The 27254-nt window shown below is 42.7% G+C and overlaps 1 pseudogene; it reads left to right on the forward strand.

Annotated features, from left to right (window-relative positions):
- Nucleotides 1-26803, forward strand: LOC139577621 (uncharacterized; annotated as a pseudogene).
- The last annotated feature ends 451 nt before the right edge of the window (nucleotides 26804-27254 follow it).

Raw genomic sequence — 27254 nt, forward strand, 5'->3', positions numbered from 1 at the left:
CATTTAACCACGCCTTTAGAGCTATGACGACAACCAATAATATCACTTATCTTCTGTGTAAAAGGAAGTTAAGTGACAACAATTTCCACGTTAGCGTGTTTGTTGTTATTTGGACGTTTTAACACCCTGGAACTCAAACGCGTTTAACTGCACAGCGTCACATACTTACCTCAGGTAGTCTTTAATTCACGTTGGAGACAGTACTTGGTCGATATGTTATTTTTCTAGGTAACGCTAGCTGGCTAACTTAGTAGTTAACGTTAGCTAACATGGCTAACTGTGTGGTTTTTCACACTCAAATAGCCTCCATTATGGAGGTGTTAGCGAATGCAGCCGTGGCAGAAATCTGTAAACTCGTAGACGACGACTATGCAGTGTTTCGTTTGGAATTGTCTCAAAGCCAAAAAGAAAACAGGGGATTGCGGAGGAAACTACAGCTGCTGGAACTGAAGCGTCGTCCCAGTAGTGTCAAGATCCTCGATCGATACAGAGGAATAGTAAGAGGTACATTTTGCAGAAGGCAGAGGCTGCGGGGCCCATAGCCCCGTTCCCCTCTGCGCATATGTTCAGATGTGTTACCCACAATTGTATCTTGGTCCTAGAGAATGATAGTGGACTCAAAAGCTTGTTAGCATGAGTAGCGCCATTGAGTACTTTCACCGTTTTGAAGCAGTAAACTGGGTGGGACTTCATATGAGTTAAGGAAGGATCACATTATTCCATTCAGGGATCTTTGATCAGCCAATGAATTATACTCGTGAGTAGAAATTCCATAACTGCAGGTGTCAGGCAGTAAATCGCCAACTTGGCTTTATACCTGTTCAAACGACACAATACAGGTGGCAGTATGCACGCTTTCAGTTTGTTTGCCAACTCATAGAAGTAGTAGAAAAATAAAATTGACTACTTCAAAATGGAGATGGCCTTCAATCAAATTGTATTTGTCACATGCACCGAATACAACAGGTGTAGACTTTACTGTGAAATGCATGCTTACAAGTGCTTCCCAATGACGCAGAGTAAAAAAAAAGAAGCAAAATACTAATTGTAACACGAGGAATAAAATACACAAGATTGACGCTATGTACATAGAGTATCAGTACCATATCACCAAACATATTTATAACTAACCCAAGATAGATGTTGTTTTACAGTGGGAGCAAGGAGGTGGGCCAAGCAATAGCTAGCAAGATAGTATTGGCACATTGTAGTATGTATATTTTTAGTTTTTATTTAACTAGGCACGCCAGTTAAGAACAAATTCTTATTTACAATGACGTCCAAACCCGGACGGCGCTGGGCCAATTGTGCGCCACACTATGGGACTCCCAATCACGGCCGGATGTGATATAGCCTGGATTCGAACCAGGAACTGTAGTGATGCCTCTTGCACTGAGATGCCAGTGCCTTAGACTGCTGCGCCTCCTCTAAAATGTGCGTGTGCACAAACTATTTGACATTGCACTCCTAAATAATGCATTTTTTTTTACTTTAGCAAAGCGTCAAGTCTATAAAACTTAGTGCACTGTGTTCGTAGAAAATTGAGAAGACGTTTCACCTATGAGAAAATGTGCAGAATGTCGGCCCAGTTTCACCTAGTTTCATCCTCTCCCACCACCCGCGACTGTACTTCCTCTCACTACCATATTTGGTGGTGAGAAAACATTCTAAACGGATGCTTTAGACCCTGTGACCTGTCTGGGTTACCCCTTCTGTCTGTGATATCACTGTGCAGGGGTACGAGGTATTTGAGGTAGATATGTACATAAAGGCAGGGTAATGTGACTAGGTATCAGGATAGATAATAAGCGTAAAATAAGTTACAGATTAGCAGCAGTATATGATGATTGTGACAGTGTGTAAGTATATGTGTTTGTAGTGTATGTGAATGTGTGCGAGGTCTCTGATCTCCACCCTGTAAGCTGTCTCATCGCTGTCGGTGAGCCGGCCTACCACGGTCACGTCGTCAGAAAATGTGAAGATGGTATTGGAGTTGTGCGTGGTGTCGTGGTAAATCGTCTCAAAAATATAACACTTACAAGAACTTTGTGAATTCAATCATGCTTTTTAATACAAAGTATATCAAAGCCGGAATGGCCCGCGGCCCACCTCCCTTCTCAGAACTCCAGCCGTTATATTTATACACACATAGTATTATGTCCATCCCTTATGCAAATGACCTTTCTTTTCTTAAGTCTTTCACCACCATTATCTTTTAGTTCAAGCCTCCTACTTGTTCACGCCCAATAACGCTCATATCTGTTTTTCAATTTGATTATAATGGTGGCTGGACCCTCTATCTTTTAGTGTGTCAGCATAATGTCTCAATTCTTTTCTTAAATGTGTCTATGTACTCTTTGTTCAGTTTACCTTTATTGGAATCAGCAGATTCTGTCCTATATGCCTCTGTGTAGAAGAAGCTGACTATGAATCTCTTTATCATTAGTGTCAGGTCAGCAGACCATGTGTCTCTTTATCCTAAATGTCAGGTCAGCAGACCATGTGTTTCTCTATCCTTAGTGTCAGGTCAGCAGACCATGTGTTTCTTTATCATTAGTGTCCAGTTGCCTTAGGCATATTTCTCTGGTATGTGTGCTTTTAGTGGAATGTGTAGACTATAAGTCTAGTGTGTCCAATTGTTTTAGGTGCCCATGTGTCTGGTCAGTCTGTCAGCACAATGGAGAAAATAAGAGGGCCAGAACGTCCCTTAGTATATCTCCATTACCATAGTCTCATGATCAACGTGAACATGTGGTTCGTTACTTTAATGTTCAGCTGTCTTATGTCTTTATATGTTATCCATGTGTCTTATGTTACTACTACAGTGGCCGTGCAGTTGTACGTGAACAGAGTTTTTCTTATGGCTGGGATCCCATTAACGGGATCCATATGACAACAGCCAGTGAAACTGCAGGGCGCCAAATTCAAAACAACAGAAATCTCATAATTAAAATTCCTCAGACATGCAAGTATTTTACACAATTTTAAAGATAAACTTGTTAATCCCACCACAGTGTCCGATTTCAAAAAGGCTTTACGACGAAAGCACAACATATCATTATGTTAGGTCAGCACCTATTGACAGAATAACACAGCCATTTTTCCAGCCAAAGTGAGGAGTCACAAAAAGCAGAAAGAGAAAATGAATCACTAACCTTTGATGATCTTCATCAGATGACACTCATAGGACTTCATGTTACACAATACATGTATGTTTTGTGCGATAAAGTTCATATTTATATCCAAAAATCTTAGTTTACATTGGCGCGTTTTCAGTAATGTTTTGCCTCCAACATCCGGTGATTTTGCAGAGAGTCACATCAATTTACAGAAATACTCATAATAAACATTGATAAAAGATACAAGTATTATACATGGAACTTTAGATAAACCTCTCGTTAATGCAACCGCTGTGTCAGATTTCAGAAAAAGCACACCATGCTATAATCTGAGTACAGCGCTCAGAGCCCAAACAAGCCATAAAGATATCCGCCATGTTGTGGAGTCAACAGATGTCAGAATAGCATTATAAATATTCACTTACCTTTGATCTTCATCAGAATGCACTCCCAGGAATCCCAGTTCCACAAATGTTTGATTTGTTCCATAAAGTCCATCATTTATGTCCAAATTAGAGGTCGACCGATTATGATTTTTCAATGCCGATACCGATTATTGGAGGACCAAAAAAAGCCGATACCGATTAAATTGGCCGATTTTTATTTATTTATTTATTTGTAATAATGACAATTACAACAATACTGAACACTTATTTTAACTTAATATAATACATCAAGAAAAATCAATTTAGCCTCAAATAAATAATGAAACATGTTACATTTGGTTTAAATAATGCAAAAACAAAGTGTTGGAGAAGAAAGTAAATGTGCAATATGTACCATGTAAAAAAGCTAACGTTTAAGTTCCCTTTAAAAAAGCTGGTGGTTCCTTTTAACATGAGACTTCAATATTCCAAGGTAAGAGGTTTTAGGTTGTAGTTAATATAGTATTTATCGGACTATTTCTCTCTATACCATTTGTATTCCATATACCTTTGACTATTGTATGTTCTTATAGGCACTTTAGTATTGCCAGTGTAACAGTATAGCTTCCGTCCCTCTCCTCCTGGGCTCGAACGAGGAACACATCGACAACAGCCACCCTCGAAGCAGCGGAACAACTACTCCAAGTCTCAGAGCGAGTGACATTTGAAACGCTATTAGCGCGCATCCCGCTAACTAGCTAGCCATTTCACATCGGTTACACCAGCCTAATCTCGGGAGTTGATAGGCTTGAAGTCATAAACAGCGCAATGCTTGAAGCACAGTGAAGAGCTGCTGGCAAATTGAATGCTTACGAGCCTGCTGCCTCCTACCATCGCTCAGTCAGACTGCTCTATCAAATCATAGACTTAATTATAACATAATAACACACAAATACGAGCCTTTGGTGATTAATATGGTCGAATCCAGAAACTATCATTTCGAAAATGAAACGTTTATTATTATCTCATATACCCTGACTCTGCGTGCAATGAACGCAAGAGAAGTGACAATTTCACCTGGTTAATATTGCCTGCTAACCTGGATTTGTTTTAGCTAAATATGCAGGTTTAAAAATATATACTTCTGTGTATTGATTTTAAGAAAGGCATTGATGTTTATGGTTAGGTACACGTTGGAGCAACGACAGTCCTTTTTCCGCGAATGTGCACCGCATTGTTTATATGCAACGCAGGACACACCTTTATTTAATTTGGCAAGTCAGTTAACACTTTCTTATTTTCAATGACGGCCTCGGAACGGTGGGTTAACTGCCTTGTTCAGGGGCAGAACGACAGATTTTTACCTTGTCAGCTCGGGGATTCAATCTTGCAAACTTCCAGTTAACTAGTCCAACGCTCTAACCACCTGCCTCTCATTGCACTCCACGAGGAGCCTGCCTGTTACGCAAATGCAGTAAGAAGCCAAGGTAAGTTCTTAGCTAGCATTAAACTTATCTTATAAAAAACTATCAATCAATCATAATCACTAGTTAACTATACCTGGTTGATATTACTAGTTTATCTAGCCAAATACTCTAGTCCAAATACCTCCTTTTTGTTCGTGCGATTCGTACAATTTTTTTGTTATGAAAACTTGAAATCGGCCATTCCGATTTGAAATCGGCCGACCTCTAGTCCAAATACCTCCTTTTTGTTTGTGCGTTCAGTACACAATCCAAACTCACGACGCACGGGCAAGTCCATGCGAAAGTTCAGACGAAAAGTCCGAATTACAGTTTGTAGAAACATGTCAAACGAAGTATAGAATCAATCTTTAGGATGTTTAACATAAATCTTCAATAATGTTCCAACCGGAGAATTCCTTTGTCTGTAGAAATGCGATGGAACGCAGGTCTAACTCTCACGTGAACGCACGTGGTCAGCTCATGGCACTCTGCCAGAGCCCTGACTCAAAGAGCCCTCATTCCCCCCTCCTTCACAGAAGCATCAAACAAGGTTCTAAAGACTGTTGACATCTAGTGGAAGCCTTAGGAAGTGCAATATGACCAATATCCCGCTGTATATTCGATAGGCGACGAGTTGAAAAACTACAAACCTCAGATTTCCCACTTCCTGGTTGGATTTTTTCTCAGGTTTTTGCCTGCCATATGAGTTCTGTTATACTTGCAGACATCATTCAAACAGTTTTAGAAACTTCAGAGTTTTCTATCCAAATCTACTAATAATATGCATATATTAGCAACTGGGCCTGAGTAGCAGGCAGTTTACTCTGGGCACCTTATTCATCCAAGCTACTTAATACTGCCCCCAGCCATAAGAAGTTAAAGGGACTAAGCACACACCCCTGAGTGGCCCCCATGTTGAGGGTCAGTGTGGCGAAGGTGTTGTTGCCTACCCTCACCACCAAGGGCCGGCCAGGCAGTCTAGGATCCAGTTGCAGAGAGGGGTGTTCAGTCGCAGGGTCCCGAGCTTGGAGAGGACTATGGCATTGAACACTGAGCTGTAGTCTATGAACAGCATTCTCACATAGTTATTTCACCTCTTGGGAGAGAGCAGTGTGAAGTGCAATTGAGATTGCGTCATCTGTGGATCTGTTGGGGCGGTATGCGAATTGGAGTGGGTCCAGGGTATCTGAGTTGATATGTCATGTCCAGCCTTTCAAAGCACTCATAATTACAGATGTGAGTGCCACGGGACGATAGTCATTTAGGCAGGTTACCTTGGAGTTCTTGGGAACAGGGACAATGGTGGTCAGTTTGAAACGTTGAGATCAAATCTTATTGATCACATACACAGGTTTAGCGAAAGGCTTGTATTCCTAGCTACAACAGTAATATCTAACAATACATACTAATCTAAATGTAGAAAAGGCCCATGGAGTTGGTGGAATAATCCTTTAATTCATGGCCACTTACTCAGCTGGGCCAGAGCGCTTTAATTAGGTCAGGTGGCAATGACCGACAGATCTCATCCACATAAAAGGAGTAAAACGGCATCGCCTGATCTCGCTGCTTTCTCTTCCTTTACTCCGTCTGCCTGAGAAGTTCTGTGCGTCCATGAATCCATCACAGACTACTCAGTAAATATACCACTTTATGGTTAAAGGAATTCCTGCCTCCGTCTCATCCATTCTTCTGACACGTGACCACCTGTTCACCTTCACTGTCAGTCATCCTACCTGTCCAGCTACCCACACAGATTCCACTAATCTTTCACTAAAAGTAAAATAATGGAATTAAGAAATAAGGACGTACAATGTCGTAGTCCGGAGTATAAATATATATGCAGTACCAGTAAAAAGTTTGGACACCTTCTCATTCCAGGGTTTTTCTCTATTTGTACTATTTTCTACATTGTAGAATAATAATAAAGACAGAACTATGAAATAACACATATGGAATCATGTAGTAAGCAAAAGTGTTAAACAAATCAAAATATTTTATATTTGAGATTCTTCAAAGTAGTGTAGAAGTACATGAGATACATATATATGTATAGGACAGCACATAGACATATAGTCTGCTGATTCCACTAAGTACAGACATACCAGAGAAATAGGCTCTTAGGGTAACTGGACACTAGACACATAGTCTGCTGATTCCACTAAGTACAGACATACCAGAGGAATATGCGCTTAGGGTAACTGGACACTAGACACATAGTCTGCTGATTCCACTAAGTACAGACATACCAGAGGAATATGCGCCTAGGGCAACTGGACACACTAATGATAGAAGAGACACATAGTCTGCCAATTCCAATAAGGACACATACCAGAGAACATGCTGGGGCACTGTGTTAAATACAGGGTTGAGTCATAGGCCTATAGGATAGATGGACATATATTATTTTTAAGACAAGCACGGGTCTGGCCACTATTATAATTTAACTGAAAGCAGATAATGGGCGTTAGTAGGCGTGAACAAGCAGGAAGCCTGAACTAAAAAGATAATGATGGCAGGAAGAATTAGGGGAAGTATGCTTATTTGCATATGGGGTGGACCCATATGCTATTTGTGTATAAATGTTGGAGCCGGGGCTGGGAAGCGGGGTGTGTTCCGCGGGACATTCCAGCTGGCTATACAATTGTATTAAAAGCATGTTTGATTTCACAAGTTCTTGTAAGAGTTATATTTGAATTGATTTTCCACGACAGAAGCCACCTTTTTTGCCTTGACAGCTTTTCACACTCTTGGCATTCTCTCAACCAGCTTCATGAGGTAGTCACCTGGAATGCATTTCAATTAACAGGTGTGCCTTGTTAAATTAATTTGTGGAATTTCTTTGCTTCTTAATGTGTTTGAGCCAATCAGATGTGTTGTGACAAGGTAGGTGTGGTATACAGAAAATAGCCCTATTTGGTAAAATACCAAGTCCATATTGTGGCAAGAACTGCTCAAATAAGCACAGAGAAACAGTCCATTACTTTAAGACATGAAGGTCAGCCAATACGGAAAATTAAGAACTTTGAAAGTTTATTCAAATGCAGTTGCAAAAAGCATCAAGCACTATGATGAAACTGGCTCTCATGAGGACCGCCACAGGAAAGGAAGACCCAGAGTTACTTCTGCTGCAGAGGATAAGCTCATTAGAGTTACCAGCCTCAGAAATTGCAGCCCAAATAAATTCTTCAGAGTTCAAGGAATAGACACATCTCAACATCAACTGTTTAGAGGAGACTGTGAATCAGGCCTTCGCAGTCAAATCGCTGCAAAGAAACCATTACTAGAGGACACCAATAACAAGAGACATGCTTGGCCCAAGGAAAACACGAGCAATGGACATTAGACCGGTAGAAAGCTGTCCTTTTGGTCTGATGAGTCCAAATTATTTTGTTCCAACCGCCATGTCTTTGTGATACGGAGAGTAGGTGAACAGATGATCTCAGCATGTGTGGTTCCCACCGTGAAGCACGGAGGAGGTGGTGTGGGGATGCTTTGCTGGTGACAGTCTGATTTTATTTAGAATTCAAGGCACAGTTAACCAGCATGGCTACCATAGCATTCTGCAGCGATACACCATCCCATCTGGTTTGCGCTCAGTGGGACTATCATTTTGCTTTTCAACAGGACAATGATCCAAAACACACCTCCAGGCTGTGAAAGAGCTATTTGACCAAAGAGAGTGATGGAGTGCTGCATCAGATGACCTGGCCCCCACAATCACCCGACCTCAACTCAATTGAAAATGTTTACGTATGAGTTGTACCACAGAGTGAAGGAAAAGCAGCCAACAAGTGCTCAGCATATGTGGGAACTCCTTCAAGACTGTTGGAAAAGCCAAGTGTGCAAAGCTGTCATCAAGGCAAGGGTTTCATCAGCTGTCCGGGTGGCTGGTCTCAGACGATCCCGCAGGTTAAGAGGCCGGATGTGGAATCCTGGGCTGGCGTGGTTACACATGTTCTGTGGTTGAGACCGTTTGGACTTACTGCCAAATTCTCTAAAATGACATAGGAGGCGGCTTATGGTAGAAACATTAACATTAATTTCTCTGGCAACAGTTCTGGTGGACATTCCTGCTGTGAGCATGCCTATTGCACGCTCCCTCAACTTGAGACATCTCTGGCAGTGTTGTGACAAAACTGCACATTTTAGAGGGGCCTTTTATTGTCCCCAGCACAAGGGGCACCTGTGTAATGATCATGCTGTTTCATCAGCTTCTTGATATGCCACACCTGTCAGGTGGATGGATTATTTTGGCAAAAGAGAAATACTAACAGGGATGTAAACAACATTTGAGAGATAAGCTTTTTGTGTGTATGGAACATTTCTGGGTTCTTTTATTTCAGCTCATGAAACACGACCAACACTTTTATATGCGTTATATTGTTATTCAGTGTATATATGTGTATGTTTGTGATGGGATGTATGGACATTGTGGATAGAATATATAGTATATGTACAGCAATAGTTGAATAGGATGAACTTGACTAGAATACACTATATACAAATGAAATGGGTAAATAGTATGTAAACATTATTAAAGTGACCAGTGTCCCATGTCTATGTACATAGGGCAGCAGCCTCTAAGGTGTAGGGATGAGTAACCGGGTGGTAGCTGGCTAGTGACCGTGACGAAGTTCAGGGCAGGGAACTACATGGAGGCCGGCTAGTGATGGCTATTTAGTAGTCTGATGGCCTTGAGATAGAAGCAGTTTCAGTCTCTCGGTCCCAGCTTTGATGCACCTGTACTGACCTCGCCTTCTGGATGATGGCAAGGTCCTTTGCTGTTGTTCTGGGATTGATTTGCACTTTTCGCACCAAAGTACGTACATCTCTAGGAGACAGAACGCTTCTCCTTCCTGAGTGGTATGATGGTTGCGTGGTCCCATGGTGTTTATACTTGCATACTATTGTTTGTACAGATGAACGTGGTACCTTCAGGCGGAAATTGCTCCCAAGGATGAACCAGACTTATGGAGGTCTACCATTTTCTTTTCTGAGGTCTTGGCTGATTTCTTTAGATTTCCCATGATGTCAAGCAAAGAGGCACTGAGTTTGAAGGTAGGCCTTGAAATACAGTCACAGCTACATCTCCAATTGACTCAATGTCAATTAGTCTATCAGAAGCTTCTAAAGCCATGACATCATTTTCTGGAATTTCCCAAGCTGTTTAAAGGCACAGTCAACTTAGTATATTAATCTTCTGACCCACTGGAATTGTGATACAGTGAAATAATCTGTCTGTAAACAATTGTTGGAAAAATTACTTCTGTCATGCACAAAGTAGATGTCCTAACCGACTTGTCAAAACTATAGCTCGCTTGAGAGTTCTGCGTCACTGGGCATTTCACGGTTGGGTTTCCTTTAATAAGTTATCGTCTGCAAGCCCTGCCACATCGGAAGTGCGTCGGAGCCAGTGTAATAGGATTCCACCTTCCTACAATATTGTCCTTTCCCATGTTTGTCTCGTCTAAGGTCGTAGAGGGCTTTCTTGTACTTGTCTGTGTCCCGTTCTTTGTAAGCGGTAGCTCTAACTTGAGCCCAGCACTGATATTGCCGGAAATCCATGGGTTTTGGTTTGGATACGTTCGTCTGGTCACTTTGGGGACGACGTCATCTATGCACTTATTGGTAATCTCCTCAATGCTATTGGATGATTCCGGGAACATATCTCAGTCTGTACTACAATGGTGCTGCCCATGCTCTCACTGACCCATAATGGGACAGATACAATGTGACGTCTATGGTTAGTGTTTGGATAGTATGGAATACTTACTCTGATTACTTACCTACCTTGCACAATTTGTTATATTTTACCAGGCAGGTCAATTGAGACCAAATTCGTATTGCACAAAGACAGTATCATATTCTAACCATTTCCTATTGTCACACTTTTAAAAGAATGATGCATGGAACATAATCAATAAATAGTGTATGAAGTTTTTAGAAGTGCTACCTTACATCCTTGCCAAATGTAGACTGTCATAAGTGTACAATATACTGTTGAGCATTGAATAGCTAACCTAACAACCACTTTTCCCCCAATCATTGTCTCAGGTGAAGGACATCTCACTGGAGGCCACAGGAGCTTTGTGAAGCCAGTTGAGCACAATACATGGAGAGATGACCAACCAATCACTGTTGATGAGGGGAGTGGAACCTCAACCCAGCACGTTATTGTGATAGAGGTTAGTCTAATAGTATTACATCAAAATTACAGTACATCAAATGTGTCCAGTTTATTTCAGAAAGACTTCCTTCAGCTATTCATGTACATCCTTATTTATCTGCCATAAGAGCTTGTGAGTTCACTACGACATTATCCAATTCAACTCATGTGCTGGTAATAAACCTCTTCTTGTCAGGCTGCAGATACAGAGGCTAGAGGTCCTGGGGTCAAGCAGGAGACGTATGAAGGAGTGGAGGACCCAGGGCACAGCAGAGACATCCAGACGGTAGAAACCACTGGAGTAGCGCCCCCTGTAGCCACGGAGGACCTACACACCGCGGCCGCGCCCAAGACACGACGCAGCATCATGGAGGTCAGTGGACCGTCGAACACCGTCCTCAAGTCAGAGACCGACACCGAGACTTTAACTGTAACACAAAGGCTTTTACACACAGGATCTGACCTCAGGTCAGAGAGACTGGGGCCACTGGGCTGTCCTCCTGCTCCCAGCTCAGAGTATTTACTTTACGGTAACACAAGTCCGAGGACGGTTCATTCCCATCGGGACTCAGGTGACGCATTAGAGACTGGCAGTGATCCGTCTTGTTCTTACGCTACAGAGATGGACCCCGGCAACATTCCCTTGGGTTTAGAAACACAGACTGATCTGTCTAGAGGGGACTGGAACCAGTACAGTAATAGTGTATACTCTGAAGGGTGTTTAGATAAGAAAGGGGAGGTTGTTGTAAATGAAGTGAAAGTGGAGGGCGACGCTCCTCTGACATGGAATGTAGACGAGACTCATTTAGGAGAAGGACACTCACAAGGCAAAGATTTCTTAGATTACAGGGGAAGCTTAAAGACCAATGTCGCCACCCACTTCCCCTTACACACGCTCAGGGATCGCGACCCATTATCAACGTCAATTGCACCTTCGAATTCACACGGCCGGGTCCTTTTCGATCATGTATTGAATTCAAAGGACCAAAGGGCCAAGGCACTAGGTGGGGGAGCAAAATCAGGCAATCGTAAAGAGAAACGGTTCCTCTGCATGTTCTGTAACAAAGGCTTCAGCTGCCTCCAGAATGTGGAGATCCACCAGAGGGTCCACACAGGGGAGAAGCCCTTCAGCTGCCCCCAGTGTGAGAAGAGGTTCTCCCAGGCTGGTGGCCTGAAGAGGCACCAGAGGGTCCACACAGGGGAGAAACCCTTCTGCTGTACCCAGTGTGACATGCGCTTTGCCCTGGCTGGCAACCTGAAGAGGCACCTGAAGGTCCACATTCTCAGAGAGGAGCCTCAGAATACACCAGCAGAAAAACCATTCCACTCTATAACATAGAAAGTAACCATTCCACTCGATAGCTTCTGATGTTTAGATCAAACTCTGCATTAAATATCCAGACGCATTTGCAATAACGAGAGTAACAGATTTCAGTGTTGAATATTCCTGAATAGAATATTGCATCCAGATATGATATATAAGCCGAAAAAGTATGTTACATATTGTGTTTACTGTGTAGGCTATATGATTTATTACTACCATTCAACGACTTAATTTTTTTTCCTAAGACACTTTTAATGAGAAAATGAATGCAGTTTATCAAGTTCATGCAGATTTTACATTAAGTTATTTAGCAGATGCTCTTAACCAGAGCGACTTAGAAGTAGTGCATTCATCTTAAGATCGCTGGGTGAGACAACCACATATCACAGTTGCAGCAGGTCACTGCTTTGATGTTCTTTGCACTCCATGGAGTTGTCAATCAACCGTGATGTGGTCTTGGAGCTGGCAGGCCTTCCCTGGGAGGAAGAGCAGCTCCATCTTGTTGAGTTTGAGCTGGTGGGCCGACATCCAAGCTGAGATGTCTGCCAGGTACGCAGAGAGACAGGTGTGTGTGGTTTTCATAAGTGTATTTAAAACTTGTTTATGTCGAATAAACACAAAATGGGACTTTTCATTGAGACTGTTTAGTATACATCACATCTGCTCTCACCCTATCCTGCTTCCACACAACCGCACTTTATAACCAATTAAGGCTGGGAATTGCCAGGCTTCATGATACAATGTGCCAATACGATTCCATGGTCCAAACATAAGTCTGTTGCAGAGGGACGAGAGCTATGAGAAAACACTTATTTTGATCAGTCATGGAAATAAGTGGTGAACACATTTGGCTCCCTAATTTAAAAAAAAATAATAATATTAATATGGGGAACAAACTTAGTGAAACACCTAGAGTACACATAAATAGTTTAGTCAGGTTTGTCTGATGACTCATTTATGTCCACCATGATGGGTTTAACCTATACGGGTCATTCCCAAACCGGGACGGTTGTTGCTAATGTGACTACAATTACATTGTATACAACAGCCAACTTTCCGGGACATAGACATGTCTTATATGGGCAGAAAGCTTAAATTCGTATTAATCTAACTGCTGTGTCCAATTAACAGTAGCTATTAGTGAAAAAATACCATGCTATTGTTTGAGAGTGCACAACAAAACACTTATCACGGCAACTGGTTTGATATATTCACCTATGAAGGTAATGTAGTTACATTTTGTAATCTTTTATTTATTTATTATTTATAATTATTTTTATAAATTCTCCCATTTTTCTCCCCAATTTTCGTGGTATCCAATCGCTAGTAATTACTATCTTGTCTCATCGCTACAACTCCTGTACGGGCTCGGGAGAGACGAAGGTCGAAAGCCATGCGTCCTCCGAAGCACAACCCAACCAAGCCGCACTGCTTCTTAACACGCCTCCAACTCCAACAGCGCGCCTCCAACCCGGAAGCCAGCCGCACCAATGTGTCGGAGGAAACACCGTGTACCGGGGGCGGAGCTAGCATGTTGGAGTGAACGGCTGCGTGTGAGAGGCTCCTGCAACTTTTTTGCGAAATAATCTAACTTAACCTACTGTATGATACTTTTTACAACAAACGTTTCTTTCTAATACAACATCGTAACTTTCTGTGTAAAAATGCCGAGTAATAAGCGACCAAAGGACAATAAATCCACATCGGAGGCCTACTCCACACCAAACAACGAGACAGACATGGCGGAAGGCACAGGCAACAACGTGACACTTAAAGAACTTACCCAGGCTTTGGGAGAACTACGTGTTGCTTTAGCTGAGGATCTTAAGGCTACTATTGCTGAACTGGACACCAAAATCGAGGGCACCATTCGAGCGGTCGCTTCGCAGGGCCAGAGTATTGTGGACCTTGAGAGGGCTTCTGAATTCAGCGCTGGTAGGATCGACGAGTTAGAGAAGCTGTGCTCGTCACTACAGGGTACTGTGCAGAGGCTTTCTGTGAAAGTGGTCGACCTGGAGGGCCGTTCCAGACGTAATAACCTTCGCGTTGTTGGTCTGGCAGAGGGGGTAGAGGCGGGCTCTCGCCCCACCGACTTCTTCGCCAAGCTATTGAAGGACGCAATGGGATCGGACGTTTTGGCTTCGGACCCCCAGCTGGACCGTGCACATCGCGCCCCTGTCCCAGTGCCTGGACCGGGTCAACGCCCTCGCCCAGTAATCATCTGTTGTCACAGTTTCAAGACCAAGGATCTTATCCTGCGCGAGGCCCGAATGAGGGGCAACCTGTTAGACACGGAAGGGGTGCCCTTTATGTATGATGATTATGCGCCCGATGTGGCAAAGGACCGTGGCGGCTACAGAGATGTCATGGCCAAACTCTACAAACTCCATCTTCGCCCAGCCTTGCTCTTCCCTGCAAGACTAAGAATTACCCCGCCCTCCGGTGAGAAGATGTGGCTCTCCTCGGTTTTGGACGCAGAGAAGTTTATCCGGGAACATACGCCAATCCCCCGTACAGGTTAGAGTGCCTTGTCATTGTGTGTTAGGGTCTGCTCATGGAATCGAATCCATACTAAACCATAACGGGTGAAACCGTATTGAACGGTCTCAACAAGGGCTACCGAACATGTAAGATGCTGTGGAGGGCGGTCTTGGCTCTCAATTAAAGTCACTTTCATTCTGGCTGTGTTCAGAGCGATGCCTATTTAGGATGCCTTCCAGGTTTGATCATTGACACTTTCGGATGAATATACTTATATTCCCCCCATTTTTTTTTTGTTTCGTTATTTATTTTTTAATTCTTACATTTATTGTTATTACAATACCATTTATTTAAAGCTTGCAGGGGACTGGGGGTGATGGTGGGGAAGGGGCAGACACAGACACCTGGATAGCAAGTGGATGTTTTGTGCCGTTCTGCCTTTGATATAGCCGAGGGCCGCTCTCCGGATTAGATCCCTACCAGCCCTCTGTAGTGTCTAGGTAGGTGTGCGTACATATAATTATTATTTGTACTTTATAATTATTTTCTCTTAGCATGTTACTATTATGTATGTGTATATTTTAAATTAGTGTAGATTATTACTCTGGGGCATGAATGTTTCTGTATGTATGGGTATGTATGTGTATATGCGCATATGTAGATATGTATGGGTGTGTGTGTGTGTATATATATATATTTTTAAATATATACCTTTATATGTATTTTTTGGGGATGTGTGTGTGTGTATGTGTTTGTATGTATGTGTGTATGTATGTATATATATGTGTGTATATGTATGTATGTATATGTATATATGTATATATATATATATATGTATATGGGTAAGTATGTATACATGTATATAACCTTTTTATTTATTTATTTTCTGACTGGGGGATACGTTTAATTTAGAAAAATTCTTGTTTCCGATCTAACTAACAATATGTAAATGTACGGCTGTCTAAGTTGGTTGCTGATGGTTCATGTTTAGACCGGCAGTGCTTAGCAAAATAATCTTGTGATGCTATATCTTGCTTATCTCAGGGATAGATAGACCCAAGATGACGCTTAAGTGCGCAATATGTTTAGGTTGCAACTTATTCTCTTTAGGTTTATTAGATGCTAATTGGACACTTTATTCGCGGGAGCCTCCTCAGTTCATATGTTAGTAGAAGTTCTAGGATAGTGAGAGGTGAACGTACAGTTGGGATTTTATTTTTGTTTCACCTCTTGTTCGAGGTCGCGCCGTGCTTTTTTGGCATCGGCCAGACAATGTGTTTATTATTTTAATTTTAATTTTATTTTCTCTCCTATTTGTGTATGCCTGTTAAAGGTGGGTTGAGCGGGGGGGTAAATAGTGGGGAAAGTAGGGGAACAGGGTGGGAAGTAAAGGGGCTTGCAGGGGGGGAGGGGCTGGTTGGATACTGCTCGGGTGTAGCTGCTACATATGCTGATCGTGATGGTTTGGTGCGCTTTCTTACCTTTTTATTGAGTTACAAGTTATGCAGGCCACCATAGGAACTACAAATGAGAGGGGGGCGGGGCTCACATTCACTTCCTGGAATGTCAAGGGCTTAAACGAACCAATTAAGAGAGGCAAGGTCCTAGCCCACTTGAAAGCACTCTCGTCTGATATCATATTTTTGCAAGAAACCCATCTGAAAAATAATTCTCACAGCAGACTTAAATGTAGGTGGGTGGGGCAAGTGTATCACTCTAACTTCTCTGCCAAAACGAGAGGCACAGCGATTCTGGTACGGAAAGGAATTCCCTTTCTACATAAAACCACTATTGTGGATAAAGAGGGTCGTTATGTGATCGTAATAGGAGAGATCCACTCTACTTCTGTAACTCTACTAAATATCTATGGGCCAAACATTGATAACCCCTCTTTTTTCAAAAGAGTCCTTGCCCTGATTCCAGATATCTCCCATACTAACCTGATCATTGGAGGGGACCTTAACTGCGTGCTAGACCAATATTTGGACAGATCCTCTACCCGGCGAACCCCCACCTCCTATTCAAGTGAATTCTTGAATACCTACATAAAGAATTCTAACTTATTTGATATATGGAGGATCACTAACCCTACGGGCAGGGAATACTCCTTTCACTCTCATGTTCACAATGTTTATACTCGAATTGACTACTTTTTGGTTGATGCTAAACTACTCCCCTATACCTGTAATGTGAAGTATCATGATATTATAATCTCGGACCACAGTCCACTCACCTTCTCCCTGAGATTGGGTGACATGGTACCAAACGAGAGGGTCTGGAGGTTAAATCCTCAGCTCCTCACAGAACCAACATTCTGTGAACATCTTAAAGACCAAATAACATTTTTCTTTGATACCAACGACAACACAGAGACTTCCCCAGCATTACTGTGGGAAACACTTAAGGCTTATTTGAGAGGCTGTATCATCTCCTATCAGACTGCCAGGAGTAGGCAAAACAAGGGAAAATTGGTAGAACTGGAGGGACAAATTCACTTACTGGATAGGGAGAATGCTAGACATTCATCTATGGAGAAACATAAAAAAATTACCTCTTTAAAATTTGAATATAATCACTCTCTCAGCTAAAATTGCTAAATCTTTTCTCTACGCCAAGCAAAAATATTTTGAGTTTGGTGACAAACCACACAAATTACTCGCCAGACAACTTCGAAAAATTGTGAGTGACCGAATGATTCACAAAGTTAAGTCTGCATCTGGGGAATTACTCTCTTCCCCCAAAGACATCAATGACAGATTCCGTCAGTTTTATGAGACTCTATATACATCTAAAGCCGATTCTAACCCCTTAATTATGCAAAACTTTTTGGATGACTGTAATCTTCCTGCCCTGAACCAGGAAGATTCTAACTTCCTGAATAAGGAAATATCTCTTGAAGAAATTCGAGAAACAATCAAAACTCTAAAGAGTGGCAAGACCCCGGGCCCAGATGGATACCCGGGTGAATTCTATAAAACATTCAGCAACATGCTCTCTCCCTACCTGCACAAAATGTTGGTTCAGTCCAGAGAGGATGGAGCTCTCCCATCTACTTTGGATGAAGCATTCATTACAGTTATACATAAGAAGGGTAAAGATCCGGAAGAGGTAGGGTCGTACAGACCAATATCCCTCCTCAATACAGACCAAAAGATTTTAGCAAAAACCCTGGCTAACAGGCTTAGCACTTTAATTGGCAAACTGGTCCATTCGGACCAGACCGGCTTTATCCCGAACAGAAACTCATTCTTCAATCTCAGGCGCCTCTTCAACATTATGTATTCTCAGAGGTTACCAAACATGGACCTTGCCGTTATATCTCTTGACGCCGAGAAGGCTTTTGACCAAGTTGAGTGGTCCTATCTATTCAAAGTCCTACAGAAATTTAATATTGGAGATGGGTTCATAAATTGGATCCAGCTTTTATATAGGAACCCCTGTGCGAGAATACTCACTAACCAATCATTGTCGCCCCGATTTAACCTCTACAGAGGGACAAGGCAGGGTTGTGCGCTGTCGCCTATGCTCTTCGCCCTAATCATTGAACCTCTCGCTCAGACGATTAGATCTGATGCAGCAATACACGGCTATAATACTAAAGATACTCTAAATAAGATTTCCCTATACGCAGATGACATTCTCCTCTATGTAACAGAACCCCAAGCTAGTATTCCAGCTATTCTTGATGTGATTAATTTGTTTGGTACCTTCTCGGGATACAGAATAAATTGGAACAAGAGTGAATTAATGCCCATACTTCCACTTAAGTTATCTTCAGAAAAATTTACCTATCTAGGAATTGTAGTTACCAAACAATATTCCTTACTATTTAAAGAGAATTTCCCCTCGCTGATGCAAAAACTAAAAACAAACATACAATTTTGGAGAACTCTCCCAATTTCTCTGCTCGGAAGAATTAATGCCATTAAAATGGTCTTCCTCCCACAACTGCTCTACCTATACCAGAACATCCCAGTATTCATACCTAAATCCTTTCATAAACAACTGGACTCAATTATCAATCCTTTCATCTGGGATTATAAAACACACAGGATAGGTAAAAAACACCTCTGCAAATCCAAGATGGAAGGAGGATTGTCTCTCCCAAATTTTATATTTTATTATTGGGCCGCTAACCTCCGTGCGGTTACGTTTTTGCTGGATGACGCACGTCCGTCACCCACCTGGCTTAGTATGGAGCGTGAGGAGTGTCACCCCTTCTCTATTGGTGCTGTGATTTTGTCGCCTGTCAATCTGGAGAGGTCACTTTATCGTAACAATCCTATTATACATTGCACAGTCCGAATCTGGAAGCAAATTAAAACCCACTTTGAGCTTAGACCAATGTCATTCATGCTCCCTGTTGCCAGGAACCCCTCCTTTGCCCCCTCCAACCTTGATAACACCTTTGAGCAATGGGGAGAGTTGGGGATAAGTACCATAGGGGATTTATATATAGAAGGGACCTTTGCTTCCTTTGAGTTGCTGAGGGAAACTTATAATCTTCCCAGAAATAACTTTTTCAGATACCTACAAATCAGAGACTATGTTAGGAAACACCTCCCAACATTTGGGAACGCTAAGCCTTCCATGTTTGACGGATGCATAAAAACATCCCCCACCTCAGACAAACTGATATCTCGTTTATATGACTCTTTTCAATCGGTTAGCACACCCTCTACAGAGGCCATTAAGGCAAAATGGGAGGAAGAACTAGGGACTGACATTTCGATGGCAGACTGGGAAGATAGCTTGGAGTATATCCACACCTGCTCCATTAACTCCAGACATCGGCTCATACAATTCAAGGTATTACACAGATTACACTATTCCAAAACCAAACTGCATAGGATATTTCCTGATACATCCCCTTTGTGTGATAAATGTCAGGCTGCACAGGGTACACTACTCCACTGCTTTGCCCTATGCTCTAGCTTGCATGGTTACTGGTGTGGAATTTTTAGGATCCTCTCTGAAGTTCTGGAGACTTCAATTGACCCAGACCCGCTTCTGATAATCCTGGGAGTATCTGATTCCCTAATCGGACTAACCAACCCCCAAAAACAACTCATCTCTTACAGTCTCATTTCGGCAAAAAAACTAATCTTGTTGTTCTGGAAAAAGAGGGAAGCACCCACTACCAAATTATGGCTCAGCGAATTGGCAAACACTGTACACTTAGAAAGGATTAGATATATTCTGAACAATAAATTATTAACATTTGATCAGATCTGGCAGCCTTTCCTCTCTTACTTGGACCATTCGGCGCTGTGAATTTGTACTTTTTAACGCACTCTCCATTGTAATATTTTAATCCACCTCTGGGCAGCACGTGCTGGCACCGCCACCCGAGCAGCGGGGAGGGGTATAAGGGGAAGGGATAAAGGGGGGGAGGGATAAAGGGGGGGAGGGATAAGGGGGGGGTTGACACCCACCCTCTTTCTTTCTACCTGTCCTTGTTTTGTATGTCTTGTTTTGTAATAATTGTTTTGTACCCAGAACTCTGGATCTTTTTATTTCTGGCTGCTCTTTTATGTTTAGTTAAAAATGGTATACCTGCCTTTCATACCTATACACCATTCCTGTGTGTGTTCAATAAAAAATATTTGAACAGGAAACACCGTGTACCTGGCCCCCTTGGTTAGCGCGCACTGCGCCCGGCCCGCCACAGGGGTCGCCGGAGCGCGATGAGACAAGGATATCCCTACCGGCCAAACCCTCCCTAACCCGGACGACGCTATGCCAATTGTGCGTCGCCCCACGGACCTCCCGGTCGCGGCCGGCTGCGACAGAGCCTGGGCGCGAACCCAGAGACTCTGGTGGCGCAGCTAGCACTGCGATGCAGTGCCCTAGACCACTGCGCCACCCGGGAGGCCTACATTTTGTAATCTTGCTCTAATTTTTCAGGGTCCCAGAGATAAAATGTAGCATAGTTTTGTTTGATAAAATGTATTTTTATGTTCAACTGTAGGAACTTGGGGTCTACAGTTTGACCCCACTGCTGTCTCTGGCTCCCCGCCCACCCCGCCATCTAGATGTGTGAAAGTTAGTGTATAAGCTAATGATCCATCATTATGACATTCCTGTGTAAACCTAACATTTTTTGCATTTTGTATGTTCTCTATAGTGATGTACTTAAATGTATCAATTGGCACATTTGGGCAAACTCCTGGCAGACCTGATACAAAATATTGTGCAGTAATGTAATTCTTCACTGGATCAGTCTGAAACTTTGCACACACTGCTGTCATCTGGTGGCCAAAATCTAAATTACACCTAGACTCCTATCTGAAAGTATGGACTTCCTCTTGCATTTCAAAGATGAAACAAAATATATATATATTTTTGTATTATCTTTTACCAGATCTAATGTGTTATGTTCTCCTGCATTAATTTGACATTTCCCCAAACTTCAAGGTGTTTCCTTTCAAATGGTATTAAGAATATGCATGTCCTGAGCTACAGGCAGTTAGATTTTGGTATGTTATTTTAGGAAAACATTTCCCCCCCCCCCCCAAAAAAAGGTTACGAACCCTTAACAATTAAGTAATTCTGTAACTACAGTAAAGGACTCAAACGTAGTGGGGATGGGTAAACACTCCGTGTTTATTATCTGTGTGTATGTACTTGAGGGAGTGTATGTCTGTGTAATCTATCACCTGTCTCTTCCAGGAGGAGGAGGGTCCAGAGGTGTTGCTGTTGAAGGAGGAGGGGTGTGAGGAGGGTCTGGGCAACCCTGAGGAGACCATGGTCATGGAGGACAACCAGACTACACCTCCTCCTGAACCCACAGAGGAACCAGCTGAGCAGCACAGGACCACACACAGTCTCACTGAGGTGAGCCCACTGTAAACTACTGTCTGCATGTTTATGTCATGGCTCATATCCACAAAGCCCCTCAGAGCAGGATAGCTGGGATCAGCTGAATAAAGCTATGTAGACAGAGGGGGACCTGATATTAGATCAGCACTCTTACGCTGAGACGCTTTGTGGATACGGTCTTAAGTGTCAAGTAATCAAATTAAGTAATACATTTGCATAGTACTCATAGAAATCCCTCATTGCCCAATCAGAAGATGCTCCATAGCAGGGTGCTCATATCAGATTTCTTGATAAAACATCCTCTCACTCTGTATCTCTTAGTCAGTAGACATGGAGGATGGGAAGCCAGATCTGCTGCTGGTCAAAGAGGAGACCATAGAAGACGGACCAGAGAGCATTGATCTGCTGAGTGGACTAAAGATGGGAGAGCAAGGTAAGGAAGAAATACATAAAGCCTACATACAGTAATAGATCTTCAATGGGAATAGTGATGCACCTGGCTATCATTTGAAACGCATAATGTATGAACTTCACATCTCCAAATGTAGACTTCTCTTCCATGTTTGTAAAATCTATTTTCTAACCTCTTCCTACAGGTGGTTGGCTGGAGGCTAACAGAGGAGACTGGAGGGCCATCTTGGATTCCCAGACTCAGATGGGTGCAGCCAAGAACCCAGGGGACAACATCACTGAGCAGGCCAGGAACAGAGACAACATAGTGGAGGTCAGTGGATTGGACAACGTCCTCAACACTGTTAACCAAAAACAGGCAGTCGAACACAAAACAACATCCGAACTTAGTCTCCATGACAACAGACTGGCTGAGACCAGGGTGAGGCGTAGATTTGGTCTGCGGGGACAGGGAGGTGTCCGTATGCGGCAGGAGAGAACAGACACCAGCTCGGCTAGCGATGCTCCGTCCTGCTCCTATAGTTGTGATTCAGAGATACTGATGGCGCCAGGTGCTGCCTTCAGCCTGCCTTCTATAGGATCTATCAACTGGAACATGGACCCTGTGACAACACAGACACTCCCTGGCCTTCATCCTCCTCACACTCTCCTAATGTTAAACCAGACCTCTGCCAGTGCCTCAACAAGTCCATTGACAAATGACAGTAGTAGTAACTCTATCAGTAGATCTGGTGGCAAAGAGAAGCGCTTCCCGTGTTCGTTCTGTGGGAAAGCCTTCAGTTTCCCCAAACAGGTGGAGATCCACCAGAGGATTCACACGGGAGAGAAACCGTTCGGCTGCCACCAGTGCAGGGCCAGTTTTTCACATTTGTCCAGCCTGAAGAGGCACCAGAGGGTCCACACGGGGGAGAAACCATTCGGCTGCCACATGTGCCGGGCCAGTTTTTCACACTCGTCCAACCTGAAGAGACACCAGAGAGTCCACAGAGGGGAGAAATCCTACAGCTTCCCCAGTGTGAGAAGAGGTTCTCCCACCAGCACCAGCTGAAGATGCATCTGAAGATCCACACGAGAGAGAGGCCATTCACCTGTACGCACTGTGGGAAGAGGTTCTCAGAGAGAAGGTACTTCAGGATACACCAGCAGAAAATGCACAGTGTATAGCCCTCAAACTCAACTCTTGACCTCGAACCCAGTTCCATTGCGTGTTTTCATTGTTCTCCTCTAATCAGGCACTGATTTAGTCCTGGGACACCAGGTGGGTGTAGGGCTGTTAGTTACGGTGACCGCCATGCCGTCATCACAGCAGTCAAATTCCATGTGACCATTTTGTCATGGTAATTAGGCTTCTGATCATTAGTAGCCTACCAAACTTGCTAACTGCCTGGTGCTCAGCATTCGATTGTCCCTCTTATCACTCTGACAGCATTGCAAATGTCATTGAAAATCTAATCAAACACTTCATGAGAGCTTATGTTGCGCAACTTTTCTATAGGCTATGCAATTGCATGAGAGAGTGATGGCCTCTATTAAAAAGAGGATCCCATCAGCTGTCTATAGGCTAGGCCTACTATATTTATTTCTCAACTTTCCTAATATTAAGCACATTGCTTCTCTTTACAACAGGAGTATAGCCTACCTGGCTGGCATGAAAATGAACCATGGGAAAAGCATCCACCATTAGCTATTTTTTTCCTCCTGTCCCTGTTTCAAGACAGGTGCATGATAATGGTCCAGTCCAAATCAAACCTCATTTCACACACATTATTTAGCATATGTAAAGACACGATTAAATCAAGAATAGTTTGAGGTTTGATTCACAGCTAAAGTGGCCAAATAACTTCTTAAAATTAAGCATATTAATTTGCGTTACAAGGGGTGTAGAGCCTAACTGGCATACATACACAGCGCAGGGTGTCAAGATTCTAAAATGCACCTTTAATAAAAGCATTACATGCATAATCGCATTTGCTATGAGAATGTTTTCCCGCTAATGGAGTATTCACACTTAGCCAACTGCTGTGTGTGCATTTTTGCGCTTATAATGTTTAGAAAAAGCCTTAGTTTATCAACATTTTAAGCTAAACGTTCTGATCTTTTTTGTCACCCTCATTGCTTAAAAAATATATATATTACACTAGTAGTTGTATTATTTTGGGATCTATCGCATCCCACAACTGTCCCAGACTGTTTGGAATATTTATTTTTCGCAGAATAGAATGGGTCAACTTTTGTACTATGGGGGAATAGTAGATTTACATAGGCCAGTGCTTTTGCTGTTCGTTAGGCCTACTCATCTTGTTGGCTGACAAAGTAAATGTAGACAGTTCTTTCAATATGTGCCTCGGAATTGAATAAGGACATGCACAGTTTCGTCCCCGATGTGTCAGTCTTTTTAAAAAAAAAAATATTTTTTTATTTCACCTTTATTTAACCAGGTAGGCTAGTTGAGAACAAGTTCTCATTTGCAACTGCGACCTGGCCAAGATAAAGCATAGCAGTGTGAACAGACAACACAGAGTTACACATGGAGTAAACAATAAACAAGTCAATAACATGGTAGAAAAAGAGAATCTATATACAATGTGTGCAAAAGGCATGAGGTAGGCAATAAATCGAATAATTACAATTTAGCAGATTAACACTGGAGTGATAAATCATCAGATGATCATGTGCAAGAAGAGATACTGGTGTGCAAAAGAGCAGAAAAGTAAATAAATAAAAGCAGTATGGGGGGTGAGGTAGGTAAATTGGGTGGGTAGTTTACAGATGGACTATGTACAGCTGCAGCGATCGGTTAGCTGCTCGGATAGCAGATTTTTAAAGTTGTTGAGGGAGATAAGTCTCCAACTTCAGAGATTTTTGCAATTCGTTCCAGTCGCAGGCAGCAGAGAACTGGAAGGAAAGGCGTCCAAATGAGGTTTTGGCTTTAGGGATGATCAGTGAGATACACCTGCTGGAGCGCGTGCTGCGGGTGGGTGTAGCCATCGTGACCAGTGAACTGAGATAAGGCGGCACTTTACCTAGCATAGCCTTGTAGATGACCTGGAGCCAGTGGGTCTGACGACGAACATGTAGCGAGGGCCAGCCGACTAGGGCATACAGGTCGCAGTGGTGGGTCGTATAAGGTGCTTTAGTAACAAAACGGATGGCACTGTGATAAACTGCATCCAGTTTGCTGAGTAGAGTATTGGAAGCTATTTTGTAGATGACATCGCCGAAGTCGAGGATCGGTAGGATAGTCAGTTTTACTAGGGTAAGTTTGGCGGCGTGAGTGAAGGAGGCTTTGTTGCGGAATAGAAAGCCGACTCTGGATTTGATTTTGGATTGGAGATGTTTGATATGAGTCTGGAAGGAGAGTTTGCAGTCTAGCCAGACACCTAGGTACTTATAGATGTCCACATATTCTAGGTCGGAACCGTCCAGGGTGGTGATGCTAGTCGGGCGTGCGGGTGCAGGCAGCGAACGGTTGAAAAGCATGCATTTGGTTTTACTAGCGTTTAAGAGCAGTTGGAGGCCACGGAAGGAGTGTTGTATGGCATTGAAGCTCGTTTGGAGGTTAGATAGCACAGTGTCCAAGGAAGGGCCGGAAGTATACAGAATGGTGTCGTCTGCGTAGAGGTGGATCAGGGAATCGCCCGCAGCAAGAGCAACATCATTGATGTATACAGAGAAAAGAGTCGGCCCGAGAATTGAACCCTGTGGTACCCCCATAGAGACTGCCAGAGGACCAGACAACATGCCCTCCGATTTGACACACTGAACTCTGTCTGCAAAGTAGTTGGTGAACCAGGCAAGGCAGTCATTAGAAAAACCGAGGCTACTGAGTCTGCCGATAAGAATATGGTGATTGACAGAGTCGAAAGTTGTAGCCTGTGAGAAAGACCCGATCACGTGACGGAGAGCCGCTTCAGAGCACCCAGCCAGGAGAAGGGAATTATATACAGCCCAAGGGCACAATGGCCACTGGCTGAAGGCATGTTTTTTTTCAGGAGGCATTACAGCCACACAAAGGGTATGCCCCCGGGAAATTCGAGGCATTATCAAGTGCTTGCCAAATTGTAATTGAGAGGCAGCTGAAATGTGTACAGCCTACACACAAAAAATTGAAGCAGAGCTCATGCCTTTCATGCACATTTCTTTTCAAATCCTCATTAGTTGCACCATGCAGCTTTACAATGTATTGAAAATCCTAACATAGCTAAAATGTTTTCATCACATTTACATAAATAACTAAATTAAGCATATGAGTACCTGTTTCTTTAGGTTGATACTGGTGTTGTATAGTGAGATAATGATAATGCCTTAATTTACTTGACAAAGTAGTGAAGATTTTCCAAAGTATTCTAAAATTCATTTTATCCAAGCGAGGGTACCAGATTATAGAAAAGGTAGGGTTTAGTGAGAAAGTAATTCCTCTTACATTTGTCATTTTGCAGACACTCTTATCCAGAGTTACTTACAGTTTGTGCATTCATCTTAAATGGCTGCATTGGGCCTTTATCTCAATATCAAGTACCTTAGTGTTGGCTTGGGCGGTATACTGGGGCATTTGGAAATGGGCACGGGATGTTTTTTCGAAACTATTTTACATTTAATACATTTGAATATAATTTTATGTAATTAAAGTACTGTACTTCACATTGACACTGACTTGGTAATTTTTTTATTTTAACGGGTTACACAGACAAGAGTGCACCACACAGACTAAGTACAATAAAATGAATAAGGATATAGAAATCTTATACAAAAAGGCAGTCATAAAAATATATACAAACATCACAATTATAACATGGGCATTTATGGGAGGTTTTCTACATAGGACCACAATGAAGACCAAATTTGACAAAATGTATCAGACCTCTGTAAATCAAAAGGTAAGTTTCTCTAGAGGTAGGATAGCAGAAGCTTGAATGCCAAATTCTCGCAGATGGTACTTCAGGTGTGGACCATAATAACAATATGCACTGAACAGACGTTCAGAGTCAGGATCAAACACAACATTAATCAAAGTAGAGCAAAAAACTTCAGTGAAAAAGCAACATTGTCTACCCAAGATCTTCTGGATGTGTAAGTGAATGTAATTCCAATAAGACTGGA

This window comes from Salvelinus alpinus, chromosome 6, assembly GCF_045679555.1.
Source record: "Salvelinus alpinus chromosome 6, SLU_Salpinus.1, whole genome shotgun sequence".
Classification (NCBI taxonomy): Eukaryota; Metazoa; Chordata; class Actinopteri; order Salmoniformes; family Salmonidae; genus Salvelinus; species Salvelinus alpinus.